At 36.8% G+C, this 18,805-nt stretch overlaps 2 pseudogenes; one reads left to right on the top strand and one right to left on the bottom strand.

Annotated features, from left to right (window-relative positions):
- The first annotated feature begins 2,828 nt into the window (after positions 1–2,828).
- LOC132366273 (small ribosomal subunit protein uS2-like) lies at positions 2,829–3,782 on the top strand (annotated as a pseudogene).
- A 355-nt stretch (positions 3,783–4,137) lies between these two features.
- LOC132366272 (nucleolar protein 10-like) lies at positions 4,138–7,782 on the bottom strand (annotated as a pseudogene).
- Positions 7,783–18,805: the final 11,023 nt, after the last annotated feature.

Here is an 18,805-nt window from a genome sequence, read left to right as displayed (position 1 = left end):
ATACATTCTACTTACTGGACACACACCATCATATAAAGGCCTTTGAATTAAAGTGGACACTAAGTCCTGAAGGAATGGAGTCATTGTAAAGCATCTTCTCTGAACTTCAGCTTAGCCTTCAGCAGGCTATTCCATTTCTCTATCTGGCCAGAAGCTTCTGGATGGCACTGAGTGTAATATGTCTGGTGAATCATGTCATGGGCCGTCTACAAACACCCTTTTCTATAGAATGGTTCCTTTGATCTGACATAATATTACATGGAGTCTTGTAGTGCTGAATCATATGTTTTACAGACCCTAGGACAATGGTGCTGGCTAAGGTATCATGGGTAGGAAAAACGACTCCATAACTGTAATATGTGCCTGTTCTTATCAAAATGAATCACTATACTTTATAAGACGGAAGGAGTCCAATGTATTCAGCTGGCCTCCCGTGACCAGTTGGTGCCATATGAACAGATCAGCAATGGTCTTTATTGCTGGCACGTTGGACATTTTGTGGCTTTGGCAAGTAGGAGCCCATATGGTTGCATAGCCTCCAACTCTGTCATCATGGAAACTTCTTTTCTGTGTCCACTGTGTCAGCACCAGGGTGGCTGATGCCAGAGGCTGGCTTGTGTAAACTGGCCAATTCAGTTTTATTTACCAGGATGTTTAGTTCTGCTTTCATGGTGGAGATCTCTGGTGGGCATTAACATGTGATATGAATATCTCCACAATGAGTGACCATTCTCATATGCCCAATCCCATGTCTCTACCCAGAACTCTTTGAAACTTGTCTTTCAACATTTCTCTTTCCAGTCCCCTGATCAGCCAAGCCATTTCCCATTGCCCATGATTCCATACATATTCTAAGCTTGCGCCACTTCTCTGTCCACACAAAATGGATGAGCAGGGTGCTGTCTGAACCTCTCCTCATTGAGATGATTTCATATCATCTCTGTCTTACCCTGAATGAGGCTATAGTGCCGTTGCCACCTATTTCTGTCTTGTACCCACATCCCCAGCTTACCCGTTCATGAACGCAAGCCCCTTCATAAGCTGTTTGTAAAGGATCTTCGTTGCAGCCATAGATGTGAGCTGAGGAAGAGGCACTGGTGCGACAGTGATAGATGATATGAGGGTCATTATGATCAGTTGCACCCACCAGGCTTTTGATGGTTAAGCAACACCACTGGCCTTTATTGTTTGGGGATTTTATTCATTTCTACTGTTGTCAGTGAGCTTAGTCTTACAGCACGTTCTCCTGCCCCAGCCTGTAGAAAAGAGCCACCACCTGCATTCTTAGTAATGTGGGTGCTCTTCTCACCATTGTAATCCTTATTGTACTGGAAAATCACGTGACATCTGGGCTCTTTAATTTATTGGCTTTATTAATAAGAATTAAAAATATAAATGTCATCATGTCAGTTCAACTAAATTTCTGCTGCCAAATGAATTTGCAAAATAAATAACGGTTGGATGTCAGAAATCTTTGGATTTTGGATCGTGGATAAGAGATTGTCAGATGGACAGAGAAAGTAGCAGAGAATCCTCTCTATGGGATTCTTATGACAACCTTTTATAAGCAAGATGTCACAGTCCTGTACCAAGAGACAGCAATGTGTCAGTGCTACTTTTTGTTCTCCACATGTGCCCATTCTCCTGTGTCCATCCACATGCCTCTACCTCAGACCTCCTTGAACCTGATCTTTTAATCTTTCTCTTTCCAGGCTCCTGATCAGCCAAGCCATTTGCCATTGCCCATGATTCCATATATGTAGTAAGCTTGGGCTTAGATATGTAGTGGGTGGTAATTCTGGAACATAGGGGCAGGGATGGAAGCAGAGTAGATTGGAGTCTCATGTCACAGCAGATCACACACCTGTGACTTGGGACCAATATGGGACAGGAGGAGTAACACAACCGTAGTAGTAAGTTAGAGGGAAGACTGAGAAAATCCTCTGTACCTGGGGGCCACTAGCTAACAACACAAATAATGGTTATAACGAAATAAAACAAAACATGAATTTGGTTTCGTTATTTTGGAATGCTTATCAAAGATGTGGTAGAAAAAAATTCCTAAGAACTCTTCAGTGTTCATATTTGTAGATTGTTGACACCTTAAACTCAGTTTACTTAAAATCAAAGAAAACAAACTTTGAGAAAAACAATGGGGTAGCATGCTAACATTTATGTTTCTAACACTGATACATTTTTCTTAGTCTTAAATTTTGGAATCATCTGGAACTCATATCTCTTTAGATCCTACATTGAACCAATTCCTATCATTCTTCCCTTAAAAGGCATCTGATACTTATTCATTATGTTTTATTTCCATCTCCAGCTTCTGACTGCAGAAACTTGTCTCACTTTTTGATTATGAACTGATATTTTAATTGAGCTTTCCCTAGCTAATCAACCCTGCCTACCACTGCTAAATTAGTTTTCCTGAAAACCTATTTTCAGTACCTCATTTTTGGTCAAAAACTATAAAAAGTACAAATAAAAGTTGCTTGTTAAATACCTTTAAAGAATTTTAAAAAGAAAGCCCCAAACTGAGAAAGTATTTTAGCAACACGTTTGAGGGATGAGTGTTGAAACTAGCTACTATCTATAAGGGATGCTTCCAACTTAGCAAAAGACAAAGTCTCCAAAGAAAAATGGGAAAACATCGTGATAATTCACAAATGAAGAAATATAAACCGACAATACACATAAAAAAATGTGCAAGTTGATAATAATAAAAATACAAATCAAAATACAACTCACCTTTCTGCACTACCCATAGAGGGGTCCATACAGCATTGTTCTGGGTTCCTATCATAAGTTAAATGGAAACTTTCACCATGTCCAGAGCCCTTGATATTCTGCTAATGAGGGAGGAGGATGTCCACAAATTCCTTGCAGCAGGAACCCACTTAGGTGGCAACAACCTTGACTTCCAAATGGAACAGTACATCTACAAAAAAAAAAAAAAAAAAAAAAAGCAGTGACATCTACATCATAAATATGAAGAGAAACTGGGAAAAGCTTAGAAGCCTTTGCCGGCAGCTTGTGCCATTGAAAACTCAGCTGATATCTGTATCATATCCTCCAAGGTTACTGGTGATTGAGCTGTGCTGAAGTTTGCTTCTGTCACTGGAGCCACTCCTACTGCTGGCTGCTTAACTCCTGGAATATTCACCAACCAAATCCAGGCAGCCTTCTGGGGGTCATGATTTCTGGTGATTACGGATCCGAGGGTTGACCACCAGCCTGTCACAGAGGCATCTTATGTTAACCCGCCTACAATCACTCAGTATAACACAGACTGTCCTCTGCACTATGTGAAGGCTCTAGCAGGAAGGACAGAGACCATCCCCTATAACAACAAAGGGGCTCACTTAGTGAGTCTGATGTGGTACATGCTGGCCAAGGAAGTTCTGCACATGCGTGGCACCTTCTCCTGTGAACACCCATGGGAGGTCACACCTAATCTCTACTCCTTCAGAGGTCTGAAATAGACTGAAAAAGAAGATCAGGCTGCTTAAAAGGCTATAACCAAGGAGGAATTTCAGGATGAATGAACTGCTCCAGCTCCCAAATTTACTGCTACTCAATCCCAGGTCCCAGGCTGGTCTGAAGGTTGGCAGGTGCCCTCTGTGCTATCCGGCAGTTCCCTACTGAAGAATGGAGAGCTCAGTCTGCCGTTGGAAGACTGGTCTGCAGCTCCCACTGCTTGGGCCACTGACTGGATAGTGAATGGAAGCAGGTATTGCAAGAAAAGAAGTTCCCAGAGCATGATCAAGCTTCATTTTTAGCACAGGATAACCTTCCATTTCATGGCACACATATTACACTGTTAAAAAATAACAACCTGGCTTACTTGATTAAAACCATGGGAAAATGACCATGTTTATGGGGAGAAGCAACTTACAAAAAGCACCCTGGGGGTGACACACTGACCATTTTGGTGGGGGGAAGGGGTCCAGTTTCAAAGTCTGACCCATAAGGCATAGGGACAAGTTGTCAAATCTTTAACTTTTTAGTTGCATCTGGAATTTATACAAAACATTAAAAATGTGCATTCCCCTCTCTGTGTTTAATGTACTCTAATGATGATCAATTTGTGGGAGAGGTCCTCCTTTCAAATCACAAGTAGGATCATTTCCAAATTCAAAGAAACAGCCATCCTCTTCTGTGTCTTAACTTCAGGTGACCTGCTGAACCAGGAAGTGTTTTCCTTTCCTGTCAGTGCAACTTCTCAGTCTCCTGTTGCTTCTGCTATTCAGACCTCTTTAATGTGAATGTCAATTGTTTACTGCCAATTGTAGTGTCTGATACACTCAATGTCCCATTTTCTGATTCAAGTTTCAAACGATCTTCAAGGGTTTTATTCATCTGCTTCTGGTTGGTGGCAGAGTCTTTGAAGCTTCCAAGTTCTTCTCCTGCTTTGATCACATATAACTGGGGCTTGAGGACCATCTGCTTGTTCTCCTTGTGTCTTTCCTACTGCTTCCACTTGGTGGAGAAGTCTGTGCTACTTCCTGACCTCTTCAACCCCATCTTTTTTAACATCTGAACTCAAAATTTTCTGCATCACTTGGTTTTCCTTCCAGTTCTTTCTCTTCTCCTTTTTCATGAAGAATCTAAGAATCTTAGTTTCTTCTTGTTTTTTTCACTAATTTTTGAAACAGGTAAATTCAAAAGCCTAAATTCTTCACTCTCTTTGTCTCCTTGAAAGTCAGGGTTCTCAAATGTAACTTTAAAACCATCGCTGGTAAGAAAGAATATAAGGAAGGCTCTTAACTTTCTTCTTCTATGTAGATTTTTGCTTCTCTTCCTCTTCCTCAGTTAAGGGCTAACCCTTTGTTAACTTTTGGCAATTTCTTTAATTGGACTCTCTGTGCACGAGTTTCTTCTATCTTCTGTTGGATCTTATATTTCCCATATGCTTCATAAGCAAATGGATTTATCATGCATTTCATGAGTCTTATGATAGATAGAGTCTTATAGCCATGAAAAATCCAGGAATATATGCCCAGAGAAAAAGTGATTCAATAATATGTGTGAGCCCTATATTTTCAAGGGCTTTCTTGGTGGCAAATTTTTAATCATCATAAACTGTTCTTTCTGTATCCTCTCCTAATTCTTCTGTCAATTTGTCTAAGAAGGAACACATAACCTGGGAACAGAACCCAAAACTAGATTACTGGTTTATTATAAAGGGATATAACTCAGGAACAGCCAGATGGAAGAGATGCATAGGTCGAGGTAATGGGAAAGGGCATGGAGCTTTCATGCCATCTCCTAGGGCACCCCTTTCCCTGAATCTCCATGCTCACCAACCCGGAAGCTCCAAGGATAGCATATTTTTGTGAACCAAAACATGAAAAATAGATGTCATATATAAAATTATACTTATGGGGAAGTGAAGCAGCATATTTTAAATTGGAATTGCCTCTGGTGATCTAGGACATATGATTGGCTTAGAGACATCATCAGAAAGTGGTGGGAAAATTGTTTTTCTTCTTCTGTTCATTATCACTCCCAGGCTTTCAGTGACAATGAGAAAAATCAGGATAAGCTGTTCTTAAGAATTTGAGGACATCATGGCAAAAGTTAACGATAAAGTATTTCTTAAAAGTAGCAAATATATCAACATTTTCATAATGAAATCATAGGACTAAAAAAGGATGTGACTTTTAGAATGCATTCCATATGCTATGTACCTTCTTATACATTAACTTCTTGAAGCTACATATCCGTTCCATAGGATATATATAGAAAAGAGTTTAGTCTAACTACTTTAGCAGAAATACTAAACGAAATGAAATACCTCCTAGAAGCTCTAGGAGAGCCGGAAGAGAACCAGATTTGGATACTGCACTGACAGGAATAGTACAGGGTAGAAAAACTTCCAAATAGACCTTAAACATGAAAATTATCTGAGAATTTAAAAAGCATAAAGGAAATTATTATTAATGGTATCATGAGAAACTATAAGTACCTTAGAAAATATATTCAGTGTCTTCTCTCAACTTTTATACGATTTTCATGTGATTGATCTTCATCCAATTTCATGGCCATTGTAGGTACTCAAAAGCAGTGTATGTCCTTCACACTCAATTACATTAGCTTTAATTCTAATGATGTTTAAGCAAATTTTACAAATTAAAAGATACTCAGCAAAATGATTTAGCTATCAGTTAACAGGCTAGAGTAGAGTTATTATTTGCTCACAATTATTTGGCTCCTCCCCACCCATGCCATGCTTCCCCATTGGTAGGGAATACACCCTCTTGTTCCATTGACATTGGCTTAGCCATGAGACTTGCTTTAGTCAATGGAGTGTGAGTAGGTGTGACATACACCTGTCCAAATAGAAGCTTTAAATGCTTTGCCTGGGTTGGCTCTGTCCTATCTAAGCAGTTGTCCTCTGCCATGAGAACATCATGTCTCAGATGGTGGCGCCTCCTTTAGAATGGATACAGGTGTGAGAGGACTCATGCAGCTGGGCTGAGCTCAGTGGAGCCCAGCAAAGAACAGCTTTCAAGTTACATCCACATCAATAAAAAATGTGTCTTGTGGAAAGCTGCTGCAATTTTGGGTTTGTTTCTTGCCATTAGTAAAAGTTGATAATATACAAGTAAACATAATTTCTTAACATAGGGTCAAATTTAGACATTACTACATTTAAAGGGAAAAGCCCTAAGGTTAAGGTTGAATTAAATTGCTTCCACATATCACTGCTAATAATTTACTTCTCTCAGCAAAAAGACCTTACACAAAAGGAGAAGAATATTCCACAGGACTCTTGGTCTAATAAAAGAGAGTGTGTAGTGTGTATATCACTTTTTATATAATATATGAACACCTTTAGAGAATTTCCTAAGTTGCCTGTTACAATTTTTACTAATCATAGTCAGTTTCAGATACAAATACAAAATAAAATTGAATGTAGAATTCGGAAGTCATGATAGTATGAATTTGCTTTAAAACAATGATAAAATTTCTATGACCTGAACCTTATTACTATTGCTGGGCATACTCAATTATAAGCCAAAGGTTTTTTCCTCCTAAAATTTTAACCCTCAGATAAGAGGATATAGTTATCTTATATCCAAGGTCTTACAAAGTCTAGTTATGGCAGACCTTCTCTCAATTTACTAAATTTTGATTAATCAAATACAGTTTGGGAAAGAAGACACATTAATCTGAAACCACATATGTCAATATTAGTATTAAATGATTAACTGAATAAATTGGTGAAAAAAATAAGAAAAAACTTTAATACATATTTCTTCATTACTCTCACTGGGCTGACTTCAGAATTGTTAAGTGTTTGATTGTAAACAAGGCTTCTAATATTTACTTAAAAAGCAAAGCAGAAAGTGTGGTTATGTTTTGGAGATCATAAATGCATGTACATAGGACAATATAAAATAATGTATTAATGTTTTCTGATTGTATATTCTCAGGGTAAATTTTCCAGTGAGAATAACATATACTGATCCAACACATGTTCTAGCTTAAAAAATGTGGTCTGGCAAAATTATGTTCTCTCAACAAAGAGGATTCAACAAGAAACTCTGAGGGTGATGATACTACTTTGTAAGATACATGTTAAAAGCTTGAATAAAATATTTTCAAGAAATGTGGAAAAGCATATTTTTATATAAATAAGGTAATTATAAAAGTGAATTTGCATATTTTAAAACTTATTTAATAAATTAAATATTAAAAGTTAATATTTTACAATTATGTATTTATAATTAAATATTAATATGGTATAGTTAGTAAAAAAGCCACAAACCTCATTTTGGACCTTCTCCTTGGGAAAATGGGAGATGGCTTTATAATTTGGGTTAACTCATAGTAGGAATGCATGGTATCTAACTCCTTTCTGGACCAATTCATTATAATATTTACTAAATAGTATTAATTAATCTCTCATCCCTTTTCCACTCAAGATCAGTTCACCCATTTAATAATCAATTAATCAGTCTAGAATGTAATTTACAAGAGGAAATGTCCATGTCTCCTAACTCCAGGAGCCTAAAGGTTAGATTGAAAGGCAGAGCTCCTATTTAATCATTCTAACAGGTTTGATTATTTTTCTTTTGATGAAGAAGAAGACAGAATTCAACAGCCAAAGAGTAAGATGTCATCTCAGACTCAGATCAACCCTTTGTTAATTAAGACATTGCTGGGCCCAAATAGACAAGTAATGATTCAATTACTGTCACTGGTAAAGGGAGGCAGCTTAATTGGTTTCCTTCAACCACTGCAATTTAAATTGAATTTTCATTAAAACTACAGGAGGGCAGACAGCAGAAGCAAGAAGAACTAAAATCCTGCAGCCTGTGGAATGAAAACCACATTCACAGAAAGATAGACAAAATGAAAAGTCAGAGGTCTACGTACCAGAACAAGATAAAACCCAGAAAAACAATTAAATGAAGTGGAGATAGGCAACCTTCCAGAAAAAGAATTCAGAATAATGATAGTGAAGATGATCCAGGACCTCAGATAAAGAATGGAGGAAAAGAGTGAGAAGATGCAAGAAATGTTTAACAAAGATCTACAAGAATTAAAGCACAAACATGTAGAAGAATTAAAGAACAAACAAACAGGATGAAAAATACAATACCTGAAATGAAAAATACACTAGAAGGAATCAATAGCAGAATAACTTAGGCAGAAGAACAGATAAGTGACCTGGAAGACAGAATGGTGGAATTCACTGCTGTGGAACAGAATAAAGAAAAAAGAAATAAAAACAGCATAAGAGACCTCTGGGACAACATTAAATGCACCAACATTCACATTATAGGGGTCCCAGAAGAAGAAGAGAGAGATAAAAGACCCAATAAAATATTTGAAGAGATTATAGTCGAAAACTTTCCTAATATGGGAAAGGAAATAGTCACCCAAGTCCAGGAAATGCAGAGAGTTCTAGGCAGGATAAACCCAAGGAGAAACACGCTGAGACACACAGTAATCAAATTGACAAAAATTAAAGACACAGAAAAATTATTAAAAGCAACAAGGGGAAAATGGCAAATAACATACAAGGGAATCCCCATAAGGTTAACAGCTGATCTTTCAGCAGAAACTCTGCAAGCCAGAAGGGAGTGGCACAATATATTTAAAGTGATGAAAGGGAAGAACCTACAACCAACATTACTCTACCCAGCAAGGATTTCATTCAGATTCAACAGAGAAATCAAAAGCTTACAAAACAGCAGAAGCTAAGAGAATTCAGCACCACCAAACCAGCTCTACAACAAATGTTAAAAGAACTTCTCTATGTGGGAAACACAAGAGAAGAAAATGACCTACAGAAACAAACCCAAAACAATTAAGAAAATGGCAATAGGAACATACATACCAATAATTACCTTAAATGTAAATAGATTAAGTGCTCCAATCAAAAGACATAGACCTGCTGAATGGATACAAAAACAAGACCTGTATATATGCTGTCTACAAGGGACCCACTTCAGACCTAGGGACACATACAGACTGAAAGAGAGGGGATGGAAAAAGATATTCCATGCAAATGGAAATCAAAAGAAAGCTGGAGTAGCAACATGCATATCAGATAAAATAGACTTTAAAATAAAGAATGTTAGAAGAGACAAGGAAGGACACTACATAATGATCAAGGGATCAATCCAAGAAGAAGATATAACAATTATAAATATATATGCACCCAACATAGGAGCACCTCAATACATAATGCAAATGTTAACAGCTATAAAGGAGGATATCGATGGTAATACAATAATAGTGGGGAACTTTAACACCTCACTTACACCAATGGACAGATCATCCACACAGAAAATTAGTAAGGAAACACCAGCTTTAAATGACACAATAAACCACATAGATTTAATTGATATTTATAGGACATTCCATCCAAAAACAGCAGATTACCCTTTCTTCTCAAATGCACACAGAATATTCTCCAGAATAGATCACATCTTGGGTCACAAATCAAGCCTTGGTAAATTTAAGAAAATTGAAATGACATCAAGCATCTTTTCTGAGCACAGCTTTATGAGATTAGAAATAAATTACAGGGGAAAAAACATAAAAAACACAAACACATGGAGGCTAAACAATACAATGCTAAATAACCAAGAGATCACTGAAGAAATCACAGAGGAAATCAAAAAATACCTAGAGACAAATGACAATGAAAACATGACGATCAAAACCTATGGGATAAAGCAAAAGCAGTTCTAAGAGGGAAGCTTATAGCAATACAATCCTACCTCAAGAAAAAAGAAAAATCTCAAATTAACAGTCTAACCTTACACCTAAAGGAACTAGAGAAAAAGAACAAACAAAACCCAAAGTTAGTACAAGGAAAGAAATCATAAAGATCAGAGCAGAAATAAATGAAATAGAAACAAAGAAAACAATAGCAAAGATCAATAAAACTAAAAGCTGGTTCTTTGAGAAGATAAACGAAATTGATAAACCACTAGCCAGACTCATCAAGAAAAAGGGGGAGAGGACACAACTCAATAATATTAGAAATGAAAAAGGAGAAGTTACAATGGACACCGCAGAAATACAAAGCATCCTAAGAGACTACTACAAGCAACTCTATACCAATAAAATGGACAACCTGGATGAAATGGACAAATTCTTAGAAAGGTATAATCTTCCAAGCCTGAGCAATGAAGAAATAGAAAATATGAACAGATGAATCACAAGTAATGAAATTGAAACTGTGATTAAAAATCTTCCAACAAACAAAAGTCCAGGACCAGATGGTTTCACAGACGAATTCTATCAAACATTTAGAGAAGAGCTAACACCCATCCTTTCCAAATTCTTCCAAAAAATTGCAGAGGAACACTCCCAAACTCATTTTATGAGGCCACCATCACCCTGCTACCGAAACCAGACAAAGATAATACAAAAAAAGAAAATTACAGACCAATATCACTGATGAGTATAGATGCAAAAATCCTCAACAAAATACTAGCAAACAGAATCCAACAATACATCAAAAGGGTCGTACACTATGATCAAGTGTGATTTACCCCAGGGTTGCAAGGATTCTTCAATATACACAAATCAATCCATGTGATACCCCATATAAACAAATTGAAGAAAAAAAACGGGACACAACTTCAAGATGGCAGAGAAGTGAGACATGGAGATCACCTTGCTCCCCACAAATACATCAGAAATACATGTACATGTGCAACAACTCCTACAGAACACCTTCTGAATGCTGGCAGAAGACCTCAGACTTCTCAAAAGATATATATATATATATTTTTTTTTTTTTTCCATTTTCTCTTTTTGTGAGTGTGTATGTCTATGCTTCTTTGTATGATATTGTCTGTATAGTCTTGCCTTGCTTTTACCATTATTCCTAGGGTTCTGTCTGTCCGTGTTTTTTTTTTTTTTTTTTTTTTTGTATAGTTTCTACCGCTTGTTATCATTAGTGCATTGGTTTTTTGGTTAGTTTGCTCTCTTCTTTCTTTTCTTTTCTTTATCTTTCTTTACTACTTTTTAATTTTTAATAATTTTTTTATTTTAATAACTTTATTTTATTTTTTTTCTTTTCTTCTCCCTTTTCTTCTGACCCATGTGGCTGACAGGTTCATGGTGCTCTGGCCGGGTGTCACGCCTGTGCCTCTGAGGTGGGAGGACTGAGTTCAGGACATTGGTCCACCAGAGACCTCCCGGCTCCAAGTAATATCAAATGGCAAAAGCTCTCCCACAGATCTCCATCTCAATGCTGAGACCCAGCTACACTCAGTGACCAGCAAGCTACAGTGCTGGACACCCCATGCTAAACAAATAGCAAGACAGGAACACAAACCCACTCATTAGCAGAGAGGCTGCCTAAAATCATAATAAGGTCACAGACACCCAAAACACACCACCGGATGCGGTCCTGCCCACCAGAAAGACAAGATACGGCCTCATCCACCAGAACACAGGCACCAGTCCCCTCCACCAGGAAGCCTACACAAACCACTGAACCAACCTTACCCATGGGGGGCAGACACCAAAAACAACAGGAACTATGAACATGCACCTGCAAAAAGGAGAAACCAAACACAGTGAGTTAAGCAAAATGAGAAGACACAGAAACACACAGCAGATGAAACAGCAAGGTAAAAATCCACCAGACCAAACAAATGAAGAGGAAATAGGCAGTCGACCTGAAAAATAATTCAGAGTAACGATAGCAAATGTGATCTAAAATCTTCGAAATAAAGTGGAGAAAATAGAAGAAATGTTTAACAAGGACCTAGAAGAACTAAAGAGCAAACAAACAATGATGAACAACACAATAAATGAAATTAAAAATTCTCTAGAAGGAATCAATAGCAAAATAACTGAGGCAGAAGAACGGATAAGGGACCTGGAAGATAAAATAGTGGAAATAACTACTGCAGAGCAGAATAAAGAAAAAGAATGAAAAGAATTGAAGACAATCTGAGAACCCCTGGGACAATATTAAATAAACAAATATTCAAATAATAGGGGTTCCTGAAGAAGAAGAGAAATAGAAAGGGAGTGAGAAAATATTTGAAGTGATTATAGTTAAAAACTTCCTTAATGTGGGAAAGGAAATAGTCAGTCAAATCCAGGAAGCACAGAAAGTCCAATACAGGATAAATCCAAGGAGAAACACGCCAAAACACATATTAATTAAACTATCAAAAATTAAACACAAAGAAAAAATATTAAAAGCAGCAAGGGAAAAACAACAAATAACATACAAGGGAATCCCCATAAGGTTAACAGCTGATCTTTCAGCAGAAACTCTGCAAGCCAGAAGGGAGTGGCAGGACATATTTAAAGTCTTGAAAGGGAAAAAGCTACAACCAAGATTACTCTACACAGCAGGGATCTCATTCAGATCAACAGAGAAATGAAAAACTTTACAGAGAGCAAAAGCTAAGAGAATTCAGCACCACCAAACCAGCTTGAAAACAAATGCTAAAGGAATTCCTCTAGGCAGGAAACACAAGAGAAGGAAAAGACCTGCAATAACAAACCAAAAACAATTAAGAAAAAGGTAACAGGAACATACATATCAATACATATCAATAACTACCTTAATTATAAATGGATTAAATGCTCCAATCAAAAGACGTAGGCTGGCTGAATGGATACAAAAACAAGACCCTTATATATGCTGTCTAAAAGAGACCCACTTCAGACCTAGGGACACATACAGACTGAAAGCGAGGGAATGGAATATGCATTTTTGCATATTCCATGCAAAAGGAAATCAAAAGAAAGCTGGAGTAACAATTCTCATATCAGACAAAACAGACTTTAAAATAAAGACTATTGCAAGACACAAAGAAGGACACTACATAATGATTAAGGGATTAATCCAAGAAGAAGATATAACAACTGTAAACATTTATGCACCCAACATAGGAGCACCTCAATACATAAGGCAAATGCTAACAGCCATAAAAGGGGAAATAGACAGTAACACAGTCATAGTAGGGGACTTTAACACCCCATTTTCACGAATGGACAGATCATCCAAAATGAAAATAAATAAGGAAACACAAGCTTTAAATGATACATTAAAAATATGGACTTAATTGATATTCATAGGACATTCCATTCAAAAACAATAGATTACACTTTCTTCTCAAGTGCTCATGGAACACTTTCCAGGATAGATCATATCTTGTGTCACAAATCAAGCCTTGGTAAATTTAAGAAAAATTGAAATTGTATCAAGTATCTTTTCCGACCACAATGCTTTGAGATTAGATATCAATTACAGGAAAAAAATCTCTAAAAAATACAAACAAATGGAGTTGAAATAATACACTACTAAATAACCAAGAGATCACTGAAGAAATCAAAGAGGAAATCAAAAAATACCTAGAAACAAATGACAATGAAAACACGATGACCCAAAACCTATGGGATGCAGCAAAAGTAGTTCTAAGAGGGAAGTTTATAGCAATACAATCCTACCTCAAGGAAAAAGAAGAATCTCAAATAAACAATCTAACCTTACACCTAAAGGAACTAGAGAAAAAGAACAAACAAAACCCAAAGTTAGTACAAGGAAAGAAATCATAAAGATCAGAGCAGAATTAAATGAAATAGAAACAAAGAAAACGATAGCAAAGATCAAGAAAAATAAGCTGGTTGTTTGAGAAGATAAACAAAATTGATAAACCATTAGCCAGACTCACCAAGAAAATAAGCGAGAAGACTCAAATCAATAGAATTAGAAACGAAAAAGGAGAAGTAAAAACTGACACTGCAGAAAAACAAAGGATCATGAGAGATAACTACAAGCAACTATATGCCAATAAAATGGACAACCTGGAAGAAATAGACAAATTCTTCGAAAAGCACAACCTTCTGAGACTGAATCAGGAAGAAATAGAAAATATACACAGACCAATCACAAGCACTGAAATTGAGACTGTGATTAAAAATCTTCCAACAAACAAAAGCCCAGGACCACATGGCTTCACAGACGAATTCTATCAAACACTTAGAGAAGAACTGACACCTATCCATCTCAAACTCTTCCAGAATATAGCAGAGGGAGGAACACTCCCAAACTCATTCTACGAGGCTATCATCACCCTGATACCAAAACCAGACAAAGATGTCACAAAGAAAGAAAACTACAGGCCAATATCACTGATGAACATAGATGCAAAAATCCTCAACAAAATACTAGCAAACAGAATCCAACAGCACATTAAAAGGATCATACACCATGATCAAGTGGGGTTTATCCCAGGAATTCAAGGATTCTTCAATAAACACAGATCAATCAATGTGATAAACCATACTAACAAATTGAAGGAGAAAAACCATAAGATTTTCTCAATAGATGCAGAAAAAGCTTTTGACAAAATTCAACACCCATTTATGATAAAAACTCTCCAGAAAGTAGGCATAGAGGGAACTTACCTCAACATAATAAAGGCCATATATGACAAACCCACAGCCAACATCGTTCTCAATGGTGAAAAACTGAAACCATTTCCTCTAAGATCAGGAACAAGAAAAGGTTGCCCACTCTCACCACTATTATTCAATATAGTTTTGGAAGTTTTAGCCACAGCAATCGGAGAAGAAAAAGAAATAAAAGGAAACCAAATCAGAAAAGAATAAATAAAGCTGTCATTGTTGCAGATGACATGACACTATACATAGAGAATCCTAAAGATGCTACCAGAAACCTACTAGAAATAATCAATAAATTTGGTAAAGTAGAAGGACACAAAATTAATGCACAGAAATCTCTTGCAGAGCTATACACTAATGACGAAAAATCTGAAAGAGAAATTAAGTAAACACTCCCATTTACCATTGCAACAAAAAGAATAAAATACCCAGGAATAAACCTACCTAAGGAGACAAAAAACCTGTATTCAGAAAACTATAAGACACTGATGAAAGAAATTAAAGATGATACAAACAGATGGAGAGATATACCATGTTCTTGGATGGGAAGAGTCAACATTGTGAAAATGACTCTACTACCCAAAGCAATCTACATATTCAATGCAATCCCTATCAAACTACCAATGTCATTTTTCACACACCTAGAACAAAAAATTTCACAAGTTCTATGGAACACAAAGACCCTGAATAGCCAAAGCAGTCTTCAGAAAGAAAAATGGAGCTGGGGAATCAGGCTCCCTGACTTCAGACTATACTACAAAGCTACAGTAATCAAGACAGTATGGTACTGGCACAAAAACAGAAATATAGATCAATGGAACAGGATAGAAAGCCCAGAGATAAACCCACACGCATATGGTCACCTTATTTTTGATAAAGGAGGCAAGAATATACAATGAAGAAAAGACAGCCTCTTCAATAAGTGGTGCTGGGAAAACTGGACAGCTATATGTAAAAGAATGAAATTAGAACACTCCCTAACACCATACACAGAAACAAGCTCAAAATGGATTACAGACCTAAATGTAAGGCCAGACACTATAAAACTCTTAGAGGAAAACATAGGCAGAACACTCTATGACATAAATCGCAGCAAGATCCTTTTTTGACCCACCTCCTAGAGAAATGGAAATAAAAACAAAAATAAACAAATGGGACCTAATGAAACTTAAAAGCTTTTGCACAGCAAAGGAAACCATAAACAATAGAAAAGACAACCCTCAGAATGGGAGACCATATTTGCAAATGAATAACCTGACAAAGGATTAATCTCCAAAATTTACAAGTGGCTCATACAGCTCAATATCAAAAAAACAAACAACCCAATCCAAAAATGGGCAGAAGACCTAAATAGACATTTCTCCAAAGAAGATATACAGATTGCCAACAAACACATGAAAGAATGCTCAACCTCACTAATCATTAGAGAAATGCAAATCAAAAGTGCAATGAGGTATCACCTCACACCAGTCAGAATGGCCATCCTCAAAAAATCTACAAACAATAAATGCTGGAGAGAGTGTGGAGAAAAGGGAACCCTCTTGCACTGTTGGTGGGAATGTAAATTGATACAGCCACTATGGAGAACAGTATGAAGATTCCTTACAAAACTAAAAATAGAGCTACCATACGACCCAGCAATCCCACCTCTGGGCATATACCTTGAGAATACCATAATTCAAAAAGAGTCAAGTACCGCATTGTTCATTGCAGTTCTATTTACAATAGCCAGGACATGGTAGCAACCTAAGTGTCTACTGACAGATGAATGGATAAAGAAGATGTGGCACATATATACGATGGAATATTACTCAGCCATAAAAAGAAACGGAACTGAGTTGTCTGTAGTGAGGTGGATGGACCTAGAGTCTGTCATACAGAGTGAAGTAAGTCAGAAAGAGAAAAACAAATACCATATTCTAACACATATATATGGAATCTAAAAAAAAAAAAATGTTCTGAAGAACCTACGGGCAGGACAGGAATAAATATGCAGATATAGAGAATGAACTTGAGGCCATGGGGAGGGGGAAGTGTAAGCTGGGACAAAGTGTGAGAGTGGCATGGACATATATACACTACCAAATGTAAAATAGATAGCTAGTGGGATGCAGCTGCATAGCACAGGGAGATCAGCTCAGTGTTTTGTGACCACCTAGGGGGGTGAGATAAGGAGGGTGTGAGGGAGACGCAAGAGGGAGGAGATTTGGGGATATATGTATACATATAGCTGATTCACTTTGTTATATAGCATAAACTAACACAACATTGTACAGCAATTATACTCCAATAAAGATGTTAAAAAAAAAAAAAGAATATAAACCACATGATCATTTCAATAGATGCAGAAAGAGCTTTGGACAAAATTCAACAAGCATTTATGATAAAAACCCTCCAGAAAGTAGGCATAGAGGGAACCTACCTCAACATAATAACAGCCATATCCAACAAACCCACAGGAAACATCATTCTCAATGTTGAAAAACTGAAAGCCTTTCCTCTAAGATCAGGAAGAAATCAAGGATGTCCACTCTTGCCACTAATATTCAGCATAGTTTTGGAAGTCCTAGCCACAGCATTCAGAAGAAAAAGAAATAAAAGGATTTCAAATTGGAAAAGAAGAAGTAAAACTGTCACTGTTTGCAGATGATATGATATTATTCATAGATAATCCTAAAGATGCCACCAGAAAACTACTAGAGTTAATCAATGAATTTGGTAATGTTTCAGGATACAAAATTAATGCACAGAAATCTCTTGCATTCCTATACACTAACAACGAAAATCAGAAAGATGAATTAAGGAAACAATCCCATTCACCATTGCAACAAAAAGAATAAAATACCCAGCAATAAACCTACCTAAGGAGGTAAAAGACCTGTACTCAGAAAACTATAAGACACTGATGAAAGAAATCAAAGATGACACAAACAAATGGAGAGATGTACCATGTTCTTTGATTGGAAGAATCAATATTGTGAAAAATGACTATTCTACCTAAAGCAATCTACAGATTCAATGCAATCCCGATCAAAGTACCAACGGCATTTTTTACAGAACTAGAACAAAAAATCTAGAAATTTGTATGGAGACACAAAAGATCCAAATAGCCAAAGCTATCTTGGTGGAAAAAAATGGAGCTGGAGGAATCAGACTCCCTGTCTTCAGACTATACTACAAAGCTACAGTAATCAAGACAATATGGTACTGGCACAAAAACAAAAATATAGATAAATGGAACAGGATAGAAAGCCTAGAGATAAACCCATGCACCTATGGTCAACTAATCTATGACAAAGGAGGCAGGGATATATTGAAGAAAAGAAAGTCTCTTCAATAAGTTGTGCTGGGAAAACAGGACAGCTACATGTAAAAGAATGAAACTAGAGCACTCCCTAACACCATACACAATAATAAACTCAAAATGGATTAAAGACCTAAATGTAAGGCCAGACACTATCAAACTCTTAGAGGAGAACATAGGAAGAACACTCTTTGACATAACTCTCAGCAAGATCCTTTTTGACCCACCTCCTAGAGTAATGGAAATAAAGACAAAAATAAACAAATGGGACCTAATGAAACTTAAAAGCTTTTGCACAGCAAAGGAAACTATAAACAAGACAAAAAGACAACCCCTCAGAGTGGGAGAAAATATTTGCAAATGAATCAACTGACAAAGGATTAATCTCCAAAATATATAAACAGATCATGCAGTTCAATATAAAAAAAAATAACGACCCAATCAAAACATGGGCAGAAGACCTAAATAGACATTTCTCCTAAGAAGACATACAGATGGCCAAGAGGCACCTGTAAAGCTGCTCAACATCACTAATTATTAGAGAAATGGAAATCAAAAATACAATGAGGTATCACCTCACACTGGTTAGAA

Source organism: Balaenoptera ricei, chromosome 5 (assembly GCF_028023285.1).
Source record: "Balaenoptera ricei isolate mBalRic1 chromosome 5, mBalRic1.hap2, whole genome shotgun sequence".
Taxonomy (NCBI): domain Eukaryota; kingdom Metazoa; phylum Chordata; class Mammalia; order Artiodactyla; family Balaenopteridae; genus Balaenoptera; species Balaenoptera ricei.
Note: the sequence above shows the minus strand (reverse complement) of the source record. Positions and strands in the feature narration are given on the sequence as shown.